The 16,001-nt window shown below is 41.1% G+C and overlaps 1 protein-coding gene across 4 annotated transcripts in view; it reads left to right on the top strand.

The window, feature by feature from the left end:
* LOC132867719 (histone-lysine N-methyltransferase PRDM7-like) overlaps positions 1-16,001 on the top strand; it is a 58,141-nt gene that overhangs the window by 25,097 nt on the left and 17,043 nt on the right. The gene's annotated exons all lie outside the window — the stretch shown is intronic.

Here is a 16,001-nt window from a genome sequence, read left to right as displayed (position 1 = left end):
TTTCATGCAGGCTCATGAAATAATATTTTTTTAAAATACAACAATGATTGTACTTTTTCATTAAAAATGTTTGTAGGTAGTCTTTTTTTTTTTATCTAAATGGCCTTTAATTCCATTTTGAAAATAAATTTGGCTCCAGGGAGGAGGATTATTATTGTAGCGACCAGAAAAGGCAGTCGCTTTAGTCGTTGCCAGTTCTACGGAGCCTTGCCAGAGTGCAAAGGCTCACGGGGCTGTTAATGTTAAAGCTTGGAGAACATTAGGGGCTAAATAGCAATGAGCCACCTTGACCAAGACTCCTGCAGTAATTGACCACCTCTGTCCAGTATTTCTGATAGGCATGTGTCTTGTAGTAAAATAAAACATCTAGAACCATGTTATGTACAGAGCATAGGATGTCACATAAGTCAATCAGTCCCTATCCCAGTCCACCATCCCACCCTGCCTGAAGTCCTCTACCATCTTCCATTGCCAAAAAAAGACCATTAGCAGCCTGAATGACCACTGACCAGTGGCACTTATTCCCGTCATCATGAAGCAACTGGTTCAGACTTGCATCATCTCAAGTCCCCCACCCATGTTAGACACCAGTATACTTGTAGAGCTAATGGGTCTACAGAGGATGCCATAGCAACAACTCTCCACACTGCCTTCACTCACCTTGAGCAGCAGGAGAGCTCTGCTAGGCTGTTCTTTGTGGACTTTAGCTCAGCATTCAACACCATTCTCCCTCACAGACTGGTGTCCAACCTGACAGACCTGAGACTGTCTTAATCCATCTGCCTCTGGATAAAGGACTTCCTGTCTGATTGCCTCAGCAATGGCTCCCCACTCTTCACCCTCTAGTCAAGTCAAGTTTATTTGTATCGCGCTTTTAACAATAGACATTGTCGCAAAGCAGCTTTACAGAATTTGAATGACTTAAAACATGAGCTAATTTTATCCCCAATGAGCAAACCTGTGGCAATGGTGGCAAGGAAAAACTCCCTCAGACGACATGAGAGAGAAACCTCGAGAGGAACCAGACTCAAAAGGGAATCCATCCTCATTTGGGTGATAAGAGACAATGTGATTCTAACATTTTTAACATGAAGTCAGTTTTGTTGATGTTCTAACTCTTCATTGATGGAAACTTGAGTGCAAAACTGTTCATGACAACTGCAGTCCTAAAGTTAGCAAGTCAGCTGTAGTCCTCAGCCATAAAAGCATTACTGTAAGAGTCCAGAGCATCTTCCAAGTGTGACTTTCAACTGTCCATATGGGGCCATCCTCCACAGGAGCGATGTGATGAGACTCCAACCAGATGTAGGGCATCAGAATGGATCAGGCAGGTCTGAGGAGCAGAAGAGGTCAGGATTGCCATGTAATTCAGAGGGACAGATGGGGGGAGAGAAAGCGAGAAAACACAGGTTGTTGTGTATGCCCAATGTCACCTGATGAGTAGGAACAGTATACATTTTGCACTGAGTACAAGCAGGGACTCCGGCAACTAACTATGACAGCATAACTAAAAGGGGAGAGCCAGAAGGTAGCACAGGCATGAGGGAGCCCCGGGACATAAAGCAGCAGCCACTACAGGATCAACGAACTCGAGCGAGCAAGTGAGTGGGGAACTGACAGCATCCATACATCCCAGTTTACCAAAACACTCTGTCTGAGGACCCTCCAGATCTACTCCTTTCCCTCATAAGCACTCTTAACAAAAGGCTTGGCTAAACAGATATGCGTTCAGCCTTGACTTCAACATGGACTGTTTCTGATTCCTGAACACTACTTGGAAGGCTGTTCCATAACTGGGGAGCTTTGTAAGAAAAGGCTCTGCCCCCTGATGTAGCCGTCACTATACAAGGTACCAGCAGATAGCCTGCACCTTTTGATCTAAGTAGGCGTGGTGGGTCATAGAGGAGCAGAAGTAAACTCTACAGGTACTGTGGCGCGAGACCATTCAGTGCTTTCAAGGTCAAGAATAGTATTTTACAATCAATGTGAAATTTGATTGGGAGCCAATGCAGTGTGGATAAGATGGGGGTGATGGGGTCATATTTTCTAGCTCTAGTAAGGACTCTTGCTGCTGCATTTTGAACTAACTGGAGCTTGTTTATGCACTTATTGGAACATCCAGACAGTAAGGCATTACAATAATCCAACCTGGAGGTAACAAAAGCATGAACTAATTTTTCTGCGTCATGTAGTCACACTGAATTTCTTCTCTTAGAAATATTTCTGAGATGAAAGAAAGCTAACCGGGCAATGTTATTGATGTGAGTTTCGAATGAAAGTCCAGGGTCAATAATCACTCTGAGGTCTTTTACTGTTGCACGTGAAGAAACAGAAAGGCCATCCAGAGTTACTGTGGAATCAGAAAAGAAAACTTACTTCTAGCTGCATGTGGTCCAAGTACAAGTGCTTCAGTCTTGTCAGAGTTAAGCAGAAGGAAGTTAAGAAGCATCCAGTGTCTAATGTCCTTCACACATTCCTCAGTTCTATTAAGCTGGTGTCTCTCATCTGGTTTTGCAGAAACATACAACTGTGTCATCAGCATAACAGTGGAAACTAATATCATGTGTATGAATAATATCACCCAGAGGTAAAATATATATAAAATCAGGGCTTTACATTAACTTTTTTGCTCACCGGCCACTGTGGCTAGTGGTTTTCCTGAGTCACTAACCATTCAGCCTTTTCACTAGCCACAATTTTGTTGCCAGGAAATCGCAGTTTTTTCTTCACCATGATACGTTAAAGTTCGGAAGATCTAGATTTAATTATGAATGGCAGTGTATAATGTATCTCTACAGTAGCACTCAAGTATTCAGTGCTGTTAAGGTCGCTCCCTATATGAAAACATGCAACCAATTCAGACAAAAATATAAGCAGAGTATTCTGTTTATTGAACTCAAATTCAAGCCCCTTACAATATGAAATATCGTATATGAAAAATAACATTCAGTACAATTGAACTGATTCTAATATTAAAAGTCCAATTCGAAACATTTATCATTGAAAAACATTTGATGTTTTGATATGCAAGCATTGTATTATTATGTATATTATGTATTATCTATTAATTGTGTGTGTGTGTGTGTGTGTGAGAACATGTGTAGAGAGAGACATTAAATGTCCTCATTACATTCATCATCAGATGAGTCTGAATGGTCCATGAAAAAAATGGTCTTCGTGACCTGAGGCTTCCAGCAGGTCATAAGTTGATAGTTGGGGCGGGATCAACTTCTTTACAATCACGTGAACGTTTCTAAACGGCAGCTCCATCCTCTCCAGCTCAGCCGACTTCATGACAGCCAGGGACTGAAAGCAATGCTGTCCTGTAGTGAACCAGCCGTCTTCGCCGGTTTTGATGTTATAGTACCGATGTGTGCATTTGACTTTTCGTGGTCCTTTATAGTTTCGAGTTTAAAATTACTGGTGCCTGTTTTTGCCAGACTTTCTACAGTCTTCGCAGTACATGGTATTTTCGGTTTTGCTATGAACGAGCCAATCTGGGTGGCACAGTGGTGTAGTGGTTAGCGCTGTCGCCTCAAAGGAATGCAATAACAAATATCAGACCTTACTTTATCAGCTCTATCAAATGCAAAATTTAATACAGAATCTATAAAGTTCTAAATTAGCTGCATTTTCACCAACACTAACCTCATTCTTACACTCCAAGTTTTATTTACAGGGAAATCTTATTCATTTGGGCGGCACGGTGGTGTAGTGGTTAGCGCTGTCGCCTCACGGCAAGAAGGTCCGGGTTCGAGCCCTGTGGCCGGCGAGGGCCTTTCTGTGCGGAGTTTGCATGTTCTCCCCATGTCTGCGTGGGTTTCCTCCGGGTGCTCCGGTTTCCCCCACAGTCCAAAGACATGCAAGTTAGGTTAACTGGTGACTCTAAATTGACCGTAGGTGTGAATGGTTGTCTGTGTCTATGTGTCAGCCCTGTGATGACCTGGCGACTTGTCCAGGGTGTACCCCGCCTTTCGCCCGTAGTCAGCTGGGATAGGCTCCAGCTTGCCTGCGACCCTGTAGAACAGGATAAAGCGGCTAGAGATAATGAGATGAGATCTCTTGTGTGGTGTGTAATTCACCCCTCTCATTTAAATATGGCGAACATTTTTCGGCGCGCGCTTTGCGCATCACAGACCTCGGTGATTTTAAAATGCTGCTCCGGCCCTGCTCATTTCTGCCCCTTTTTTCCTGAGCAGCAGGGTTTGAAACTCCAGCTATATGCTGCCACACAGTGCGCTTGTCAGTCGTCAGCAACTTTGTTGCTTTGTTCATTAACCGCAGGTTACTGTATCATTTGATTTTATCTGAGACGTTAACGAACGTTCTAAACAATTCTAACGTCAGAATGTTGACGCAGGTGCTCATGGGAGTTGTAGGTGTGTAATATTACATTGCAATGTGTTTATTATATCAGATGCCTTCAGAGAAAACTACAATTAAAATATATTGTCATGCCACCGAATAAACCACCCGCCAAAGTGGCTAGTGAGACTAAAGTTATTACCCGCCAAAGCCGAATTTTACCCGCATTTGGCGGGTGCTAATTTAAAGCCCTGAGATATAAAAATGCAGTATGTCTAGAAAAATCACCATTTACATCAGCATACTGATAGCGATCAGTTAAATAAGAGCTGAGCCAGGAGAGGGCCGTTCCCTTAACTCCCACATTTTCTAGTCTATCCAGAAGAATGGAATGATCAATGGTATCAAATGCTGAACTAAGGTCAAGCAACACAAGCAGCAAGACACAGCCCTGATCAGACACCAACAGTAGGTCGTTTACTACTTTAACCAGAGCTGTCTCTTTGCGACGATGAGGTCTAAATCCTGACTGATACATTTCATGGATGTTATTCCTATGTAAATATGAGCATAACTGCTGTGCCATGGCTTTATCTAGGATTAAACAAGTTGTTCTTCTACACTTACAACTGCACCCTGCTCACTCCCGTAATGGCATCATATTTGCGGATGATACTACCATAGTGGGGCTCATCTCTGGTGGGAAGGAGTCTGCTTATCAGCACAATTGAGCAGCTGTCTGGGTGGTGCTGAGACAACAAACCTGGTCCTCAACCACCAAAACCAAGGAGCTGATCATAGACTTCAGGAAAAAAAAAACAGACTTTCAGCCTATTCTCATCAGTGCGCAATATGTGGAGAGGATCCTGGACTTCTGGTTCCTTGGGGTGCACATAGAGGAGGAGCTGACCTGGAGCTCTAATGCCACACAAGTGATAAAGAACGCACAGCAGAGACTTTACTTCCTGATGATCCTCAGGATGAACGACCTCCCTCAAAAACTGCTTGTGCCCTTCTATTGTTGCTCCATAGAGAACATACTTACATACATACTGCATCAGTGTGTGGTTTGTCAGCTGCACAGGAGCAGAGAGAAAAGTGCTCCAGAGCGTTGTCACCACCACCCAGATGATCATCGGATGCCCTCTTCCCTGCCTGGAAGAGCTTTACAGTTCCTGCTGCCTCAAAAGAACCCTCAGTATATTAAAAGATCTGTCCCACCCCAGAAATTCTCTGTTTGAACTGCTGCCCTTGGGCATGCAGTTCAGGTCAATTAAGAAATGGACAAATAGACCCCTTGCACATGACATTACGCATCACGTGATAATTGACCCCCAGGTGAAAAGACACCAGTTTTCGTGTAAGCAAGGCTTAACCAGTCTTAAATATGGTTCATTTTTGCGCTGTTTTTGGTTGTTCCAATCATTTAAATTGAGAAATGGATAAAAGATCTTACCATTTCCCTGCTATGAAGAAAAATGTTAACAAAGAGAAGCAAATGCTTCAAGAACAATGAAGAAATGAGTGGTTAAGGAGAATACAGCGAGAGGAGCTAACCCTGAAAATTGCAGAGAAATTTGCAACTATTTAAAATGTATTTTTAAAAAAATAGACGGGTGCAACAGAGTATGGAAGAGTTTAAGAATCTCCTTTTATTTCTGCTCACATTTGAATTAGCTTCTTCATGAAGGTGTTCAGACAAAATCAAATGATTTTCTTCCAGATGAACCAACTTCCTCATTCGACATGGAAAACCCAGATTGGGCACCAAACAAACAACGCTGACATAATTTGTTAAAAAACCCAACAAGGAGCGACATGCTCCTGATGCATCCTGAAAAAACAGAAAAGATTAGGAGCAAAAAGCGCTGAAGCTTTGCTTCTGTTATCAGAGGAACTCAGTCCTGTGCAAAATGTCAACCTGGAGCCAGAGTGTAGCAATGAACCTACAGTTTGAGAGAGTTCTACACAAACGCACTGAACTTTACAACAGCTGCAGGCATGTGAAATGGAAATAAATTGACTAAGGCAGGAAAAACTATTTTGGATAAAATTGTTACTGTCTGTTGCACACTTATCAACCTGTGTGACTCACTTGTGCCTTTTGAATAGAGAATAAATGAAGAGGGAACTGAACATGAACAGTTTATTGAAATTATTATTACAAGGGTGATTATGGTTAACTATATGATTATAGTTAGCTATATGACTACAGCTACAACTGGAATGTGCCGATTCTGTTTGCATTTGTAATTATTGTACCATCCACTATTAGATAAAATTAAAATAAAATCTTACAACATTTGTTTGAAAGTCTAGAGCAAGATAACATTATTTTACAAATAATAATACTTCAGAGATTTGTTTCTTTTTTAACAAATCATAAATATCAATGTATAAATGAGTGCAAATAGCTCTGTAACTTGATGTCCTTGAGGTTGTTGAGACATGGTGGGCCGGGAATACCATCTAGCCCACAGTTCAAGTAGTAGTCCTTTGAGAGTAAGTGCTCAGGCTTTTGCAGCATTCTGTTCCCTAAAGCTGATGTTGGTAAAAATTCTTTACACAAAGGTTTTCTTGTTTTTGTAGTGGGGTGTGCAGTTTTTTTTTTTTTTTGAACTGTTCTTCCATGTCCGGATTCTTCCGGAAAAGGAAAGTACATTCCAACATGTAGCTAACACTAGGCCACAAATCTGCACCGCCACTCCATTGGTTTTGAGGAATTTCGTACAGATCATGGCCACTAATAAACTCTAATTTCCATGTATCCTTCATTTCTTTATAACTAAGATTATCCAAGTAATCCATTAGTAGAGCTTTTTTAGCTGTAGTTTTCTTCAGACAACAGCAACAGTTGTCTGACATCTTTGCTTGGCTTCAGTATGTGAACAGTATGTAAACAAAGTTTGCTTGTCCCCCAGGTATAGGGTAGGGTAGTGACCGTTGCTAACGTAAATGTGATGTCAGTGTAAGGGGTCTATAGACCGAAAAAGAGCTTCTACCCAAGAGCCATAACTGCACTAAACAGTGCTTGTTTTAAAGGGACCGTGCAATTAAAAAACAAACGAACAAACAGCAGTGTGTGAATGTTTTGTGCGTGTATGTCTTTTTAGAGTTTTTGAGTTGTTTATATTTTATGGACATTTTATTTCTTTATTTTTAATAAGCAGATGTTGCACTGGTAGGATGGTATCCAATTTCGTTGTACGATATGCAATGACACGTTTTTATATTCAAAAGTGGAGCTCTCCGTCTCATGATTTCTCCTTCCACACACACTTGCCACATTAGTTCACTACCTGTCAAGTTAAGCATGTAAAAACAAAAATGTCCAAATCTATTGCAATACTTCATAAAACTAAACACATTCTAAGCCAAAAATCATTGCACGCACTTTAAATTCTCTGCTTGTTCCATACATAACTTATTGTGTGGAGGTCTGGGGAAATGCATGTAAAACAATCACAAACCCGATCTTCATATTGCAGAAAAGAGCTATTAGGATCATACACAACGCATGTTATAGTGAACCAACCAATCAGTTGTTTATAAACTTGAATGGCCTTAAATTTCGTGATTTTGTGGATTACAAAATTGCTCAATTTATGTTTAAAATCAAAAACAAAACTATCCCTGACTGTATTCAGAGTTTTTTTTTTTTTTCCAAGTCAGAGAGAGTCATTATGAATTAAGAGGAACTTGTATGTTTGTTAAAACAAAGTTCAGAACAAATGTGAAACAGAGGTGTATATCTATAACAGGAGTTAATTTATGGAATGGTCTTGAAAATGAAATTAAACTGTGTAACATGCTTAAAGGCCTTAAAAAAGCATACAAACATTATAAGATTATCAGTAAATACAAAACTGAGATATGAAATATGTTTGGAAAAAAAATGGTTTGATTTAAATTTGATCCAGCTACTTGATATGTAACGCTACAGAAGCCCTGTTCACACGGCACATATTTGCATCGATGCTGCACCGATGTGTTTTGTTGCGATATATCTTACACCGGTGTAAATTTTGTGCAGCGTTCACACGTCACAACCCTGCTTACTAGAGAGAAGCGTGTTAGCACCGGTGCAGCCCCACTTGCGGTCACACGGCAGTTTCTGCGACCGTGCAATAGTAGCAAAAACTTTATTACTATCATTTCCTTTGATAGTAATAAAGTTTTGATATTTCCTTTTATTATTATCATTTCCTATCATTATTACTATCATTTCCAATAGTAATAATGCGGAAATGAAATATGCGCATGCGTGAAAATGTACTTCCTTTTCGCGGTTGTCATGGCATCACCAAGCGCCGGGAAAACAACGTGGATGAAGACACCAATAGGGGTGTTCACACGGCAACTTTTACTCCGGTGTAGCACCGGGGCTGCCCCGGTAGAGCGTTCACACGGTACAAAGTTATCCCGGTGTAGCCCCTGAAAGCTGCTTAAACCGGTGCAAATCTAACCCTGCTCGGGAGGTGGTTTAAGAAATTTACTCCGGAGTAAATGCTAGTTTGCGGGGCAGCACCGATATAAAATGGGACGTCTGAACGCTACCGGGGTAGACTCGCTACGCGTGAGGAGAGTTGATTACATACGGGCATTGCATAACTTGCATCCTGGTATTTTGCGCTTCCAAAATGGCGAATATCAACAACAACAGAACTGCGTGTCTTCCAGTGTTGCCAGATTTGGCAGTTTTAAGTGCATTTTGACGGATTTGAACATATTTTGGGATGGAAAACGTCAGCAATATCTGGCAACACTGGTGTCTTCATCCACGTTGTTTTCCCGGCGCTTGGTGATGCCATGACAACCGGGAAAAAGAAGTACATTTTCACGCATGCGCATATTTCATTTCCGCATTATTACTATCGGAAATGATAGTAATAATGATAGGAAATGATAGTAATAATGATAGGAAATGATAGTAATAAAAGGAAATATCAAAACTTTATTACTATCAAAGGAAATGATAGTAATAAAGTTTTTGCTACTATAACACGGTCGCAGAAACTGCCGTGTGACCGCAAGTGGGGCTGCACCGGTGCTAACACGCTTCTCTCTAGTAAGCAGGGTTGTGACGTGTGAACGCTGTGCAAAATTTACACCGGTGTAAGATATATCGCAACAAAATACATCGGTGCAGCATCGATGCAAATATGTGCCGTGTGAACACCCTAAGTGTTGCCAGATATTGCTGACTTTTTCCATCCCAAAATATGTTCAAATCCGCCAAAATGCACTTAAAACTGCCAATCTGGCAACACTGGAAGACACGCAGTTCTGTTGTTGTTATTCGCCATTTTGGAAGCGCAAAATACCAGGATGCAAATTATGCGATGCCCGTATGTAATCAACTCTCCTCACGCGTAGCGAGTCTACCCCTGTAGCGTTCAGACGTCCCATTTTATATCGGTGCTGCCCCGCAAACTAGCATTTACTCCAGAGTAAATTTCTTAAACCACCTCCCGAGCAGGGTTAGATTTGCACCGGTTTAAGCAGCTTTCAGGGGCGACACCGGTATAACTTTGTACCGTGTGAACGCTCTACCGGGGCAGCCCCGGTACTACACCGGAGTAAAAGTTGCCGTGTGAACACCCCTAGAATACGTAATGCCAAAATCCAATATGTATGTTTTGGTGTTCATTTGAAATTGAAAGCTGTAAAATTGTATTGAACAAAATGTAACAGATACTATTGTTACTATTATTATTTTTTTTATTATTCCTTTTTGTTTCTTTCCTTAATTCCTTTGGCATAAAAAAAATATTTATTAATTTATGAAATGTGATGAGGGTAGACGCAATAAGCTTTTGCTTCAGTCTAATCCTTTTCGGTCTTTCTTGCTGATATGTATGTAACCAGTGTGTGTGTTACTGAAAGTTGAAATGACTGAAATAAATAATTAAATCTAAAATAAGCAGATGTTGCACTGGCAGGATGGCGTCCAATTTCGTTATACGATATGCAATGACACTTTTATATTCAAAAGCGGAGCTCTCTGTCTCATGATTTCTCCTTCCACACACACTTGCCACATTAGTTCACTACCCGTCAAGTTTATTTTTGAACATCAACATGCTTCTAGGATATGTTGCATAATCGCGGTCACCTACTTCTACGTTTGAGTTGAGAGAGATTTCTTTCACAGCTACCCTAACTTGCAAAAGAACAGGTAGCTTTTCCTCTGACAGTAGTTATTAAAAAAAAAGACAGAATAATAGTGTTTCCCTCAGGATTTTGTGAAACTAGGGTCAGTGGCCCTCGCTCTGGGGGCATGCTCCCCTGTGAGATAATTTTGTTTATTTTAAAGTTAAATGTATCAAACTAGAGCACTTTGCGAGCAAAATTAAGAGTTTTAGATCTATGAAGAACTTGCACAAAACAATTTTGTGCTTTAGTAATTTAAGCATAAACACACTGGTTGTATCGATATGAATGGTGATGCCACAGCAAAAAGGCCACACCCGCAAAGCATGGTTAAGGAGTTTAACAGTTCATAAACAGTTAAAAAAAATGACTAGAGCATACACTTCAGCCCTCAAAGAAATGAAGCAGAAGTGGTTACCTGTGTTCAACTGGTTTATTTATTTTTTTAGAAAATGTAAAATATTGAATAGAGAACATTCAGAATAATTTCATTTTAGCCAAAAATAAACCTATTTTGAACTCTGGTTAGAGCATGCACTTGTGTTTTGAACAACGAATACATGCTACCAGATGTGTTAGCAGCTTTTCTGACTCAAATAGGCTAAAACTCTACAAATTTAACCGTGCACTGTTTTAAAGCGAGGATATGAGATTCGGACATGCTGATGTTAACGTTCTCTAAGCTCAAGTTTGATGACTTCTCCATTGATGTTATCTGTTTGCTGTTTTAAATTGATAACCATAGTATTGTGTTTGGACTAGTGGATGACTGGAGTGGACACTTGGTGTTATCAGTCTCAAATCAAATGGTGTTTGTGTTCTGAAAATGCTTCCTTCACTCACTACAGTCTAGGTAACTCATGGAAAACACTGTAATGAGCGTTGCCTCACATTTTTAATAAATTATACAATTGCCTGTCTGATTTACCTATCTGTTTTAATAATTATTTGACAATCTGCTGTAGTGCAATCTGGGTCAAATTTTGCAAATGACATTCTAGCCCATCATAATGTGTGAGACATTCTTCATAATTGATAGCCAACTTTTAATTTGGTGTGCCTTGACATTCTGATTTGACCTTTTGATGTGCTTCAGCCCCAACAAGCTTGGAAATCTCGATAGTCAGTTATGGTTGGGCAAGTTACAGCAGTTTTAAATGAACATGCAGCCTAGCCCATCTCTAAAGTCCTTCCCGCTCCATGCAGTCAGGCACAATGGGCAGCGCTGACCTTCATTTCCATAGCCCTTGGCCTCTCACCTATACAGCTAGGGTTACAGGGGGACTAGCCCTCTGGTAACCGTGAGAGGCAACAGCCTAGTCTATAGCTATGTTTTAATGTCCATTTTAAGCTCTTCATTCTCATCTCATCTCATCATCTCTAGCCGTTTTATCCTTCTACAGGGTCGCAGGCAAGCTGGAGCCTATCCCAGCTGACTACGGGCAAAAGGCGGGGTACACCCTGGACAAGTCGCCAGGTTATCACAGGGCGCTCTTCATTCTGGTCCTTGAAAATGGCATTGCAGGCCAATTCAGGGTGCTGATGCCCAAACAGTATGTAGATTTATTTATTTTTTTAAACATTTGGAAGCCTATGCCTTTAATGCCTGGTTTGTTTGTTTGCTTGCTTTTTGGCCCCTCCTTTAATTTTTGACCTTTCCATGGCTTTTGTTTCACTGCTGCACACTGCTTTTGCATTAGTGTAGAATGTTAATGTGCATTAGCTAACTTGGGCCCTGTCCACACGGCAACGGATTCAGGTGAATCTGATAAAATTGTTTATCGTTTCGGCCTGGCGTCCACACGGCACCGGCGTTTTGGGTGCCCCAAAACGAAATCTTTTGAGAACAGGTTCCAGAGTGGAAAAATCTGGCAACAGTGCGGTTGCGAAGTCGTCTGGATGAGTAGAACGGATTTGTTTACGATGACGTCACAACCACATGTGCTTCACGCCGGGTAGAAGTGTAACGAACTCTATGCGAGTTGTCAACAAATCCTATAACTTGGTTCATGAAACGCGCTTACAAAATATTTTCACTGTAAATATTTGTGTAATGGTGCAAAGTGAGAGAGAGAGAGAGAGAGAGAGAATGGCCCTTGGGGCAGAGTCAATCCCGCCAGCAAAAATAGGGGAAAAAAAGGAGCGATCTCACCTCTTCAGATGTTGGTTTAAGTCCGACAATACATTCCTCAAAAAGGGCGTAGAAGAACAAAGCAATCCATCAACGTGTAGCATTCAATTTATTCCGGACCATTAAAGAATTCTGGAGGATATCAGAATGTTGGCGTACCGGCTTCCATCTACCCCCATTCATTCCTCTTTCCGCGTCTCCATTCAAAAAACGAGCACATGATTTAAAGGGACTATATCCATAGGATAGGGAGTGAGAAAGTGTGTGCGTGTGACAGTGACAGAGATAGTCACTGTGCGCATGCGCAGTTATGCGCATGTGTCTACTTCTATTGTTCTGGTGTCTCCGATGGGACCGTCTTACAGCGCACGTAGAGGTGTGGCATGTGTATTGCATCGTTTTCAGCAAGTGTTGTGTTGCCATATGAACCTGATATTTTACTGATCCGTTGCGCATGTGGACGCAATATTTAAAAAAAATTAAAAAATCTCGTTGCCGTTGTCGTGTGGATGTAGCCTTGGTTGTGATTGACCGGTGAGAACACGTATGCTGTCATGTGAACCCGAAATGACAGGCCCACAGAGAGGGCCGGTAAAAGCACGGCAAAACAAAATCTCTGTTCATTATGCCCTGACAAATAAACATGACCCAAGATAGCTGGTTCTGTTCAGACAGTCATCCTAGCTTACTTCTCAAGGGAATTTTTACAGCTAGGGGAAATATCCTGAGCAAAATCCATTCCAGTATGTTGCATTCCCTCTTTTTCACGTTCCTGACCGTAGTTGGGAAGCGGGAGTGAATCCGGTTTGCTAGACTCGCTCACTTCCCTGCTCGCATGGCTTTCATAATGCTCCTGGATTCTAACGGGTATATGAGTCAGGACACACACACGGCACTGGTCTGAACAAAGTAACGTCTTCATGTGAAAATGGCGCTCATCACCATTACAGTCGTGGCTAACTCCACATACAGTGCTCAGCGTAAATGAGTACACCCCCTTTGAAAAGTAACATTTTAAACAATATCTCAATGAACACAATTTCCAAAATGTTGACAAGACAAAGTTTAAAATAACATCTGTAACTTATAACGTGAAAGTAAGGTTAATAATATAACTTAGATTACACATTTTTCAGTTTTACTCAAATTAGGGTGGTGCAAAAATGAGTACACCCCACAACAAAAACTACTACATCTAGTACTTTGTATGGCCTCCATGATTTTTAATGACAGCACCAAGTCTTCTAGGCATGGAGTGAACAAGTTGGCGACATTTTGCAACATCAATCTTTTTCCATTCTTCAACAATGACCTCTTTTAGTGACTGCATGCTGGATGGAGAGTGATGCTCAACTTGTCTCTTCAGAATTCCCCATAGGTGTTCGATTGGGTTCAGATCAGGAGACATACTTGGCCACTGAATCACTTTCACCCTGTTTTTCTTCAGAAATCCAACAGTGGCCTTAGATGTGTGTTTAGGATCATTGTCATGTTGGAAAAGTGCACGACGACCAAGGGCACGTAGTGATGGTAGCATCTTCTCTTTCAGTATAGAGCAATACATCTGTGAATTCATGATGCCATCAATGAAATGCAGCTCCCCGACACCAGCAGCTCTCATGCAGCCCCACATAAGGACACTGCCACCACCATGTTTCACTGTAGTCACCATGCATTTTTCTTTGTATTCCTCACCTTTGCGACGCCATACAGTTTTGAAGCCATCAGTTCCAAAAACATTTATCTTGGTCTCATCACTCCAGAGTACAGAGTCCCAGTAGTCTTCGTCTTTGTCAGCATGGGCCCTGGCAAACTCGAGGCGGGCTTTTTTGTGCCTGGGCTTTAGGAGAGGCTTCTTTCGTGGACGGCATCCATGCATGCCATTCCTCTGCAGTGTACGCCATATTGTGTCACCGGAAATAGTCACCCCAGTTTGGCTTTCTACTTCTTTAAGTAACTGCAGTGAACTTGCATGCCAATTTTCTTCAACCCTTCTCATCAGAAGACGCTCCTGTCGAGGTGTTAACTTCCGTGGACGACCTGGACGTCTCTGTGAGATGGTTGCAGTTCCATCTTTCTTAAATTTTTGTACCACTTTTGCTACAGTATTCTGACTGATAAGCAAAGCTTTGCTGATCATCTTATAGCCTTCACCTTTGTGGTGTAAAGAAATTATTTTCTTTGGGGAATTCTGAAGAGACAAGTTGAGCATCACTCTCCATCCAGCATCCAGTCACTAAAAGAGGTCATTGTTGAAGAATGGAAAAAGATTGATGTTGCAAAATATCACCAACTTGTTCATTCCATACCTAGAAGACTTGATGTCATTAAAAATCATGGAGGCCATACAAAGTACTAGATGTAGTAGTTTTTGTTGTGGGGTGTACTCATTTTTGCACCACCCTAATTTGAGTAAAACTGGAAAAAAAAAAAAAAAAAGTGTAATCTAAGTTATGTTATTAACCTTACTTTCACGTTATAAGTTAAACAGATGTTATATTAAACTTTTGTCAACATTTTGGAAATTTTGTGTTCATTGAGATTTTAAACAATGTTTCTTTTCAAAGGGGGTGTACTCATTTACGCTGAGTACTGTAACTTCTGCATAGTGACAAAACCAGCAATATGCTGGGGGGGGGGGGGGATTCCAGCTAAACCCCTGCTGCAACAGGCCCTCTTAAAACTGCAGGGCATATTTTACAAGTACCATGCAACTGTCTGAGGAAATTATGATTAAAACATTGATAGACTAAAATTAAAATTGAGTTCCATTGATGAAATCTTGACCAAAAAAAAAAGACTAAAATGTAACTACTATTTTCAGGACACAAGACTAAAAGTAAATTTGAAATCATTTAAATTAAAGATGAACACTGCTACACTGAACTAAAACAACATTGGCGCCCAAATAAATATTACTTGTACAGATCAAAAATATTTTATGTAAAACCCATTTAGAGACAGAACTGACTTTTAAAGTTGTGTATTTTTGTAGCTGTCTGTTTAGAGACCAAAACACAAGGGACAGATATTATCAGAGAGGTCTGATTCACAGCACAGCTTTGCCATGTCAGAAGTAAAGCCTTTTATGAGAAACCTTTCCTTTGCCTAAATTCTGATAAAGCCTTGCCTGTGTTGGTAACTCGCCAGCGCCCCCTATAACGATCCCACAATTTCCTTGCGCGCTCCACCCGGATGTGACGTGAAGTGGAACTGCTTTAACTGTATCGAGAGCGCCTCGATTCGCTCTCTCATGTTCTGACTACTGGAGTGGTCGGACGGACTGTAGGCACGCAAGCTACAGTGTTGAGACTAACCGCTATTGTCTGAGAACAGCCTGTTCAAATTAGTTTCGGCCGAACTTTTGAACGACCCGCTAAGTTTCAGCGATATAGTGGTTTCGATTCTAAAC

Source organism: Neoarius graeffei, chromosome 19 (assembly GCF_027579695.1).
Source record: "Neoarius graeffei isolate fNeoGra1 chromosome 19, fNeoGra1.pri, whole genome shotgun sequence".
NCBI lineage: Eukaryota > Metazoa > Chordata > Actinopteri > Siluriformes > Ariidae > Neoarius > Neoarius graeffei.
Note: the sequence above shows the minus strand (reverse complement) of the source record. Positions and strands in the feature narration are given on the sequence as shown.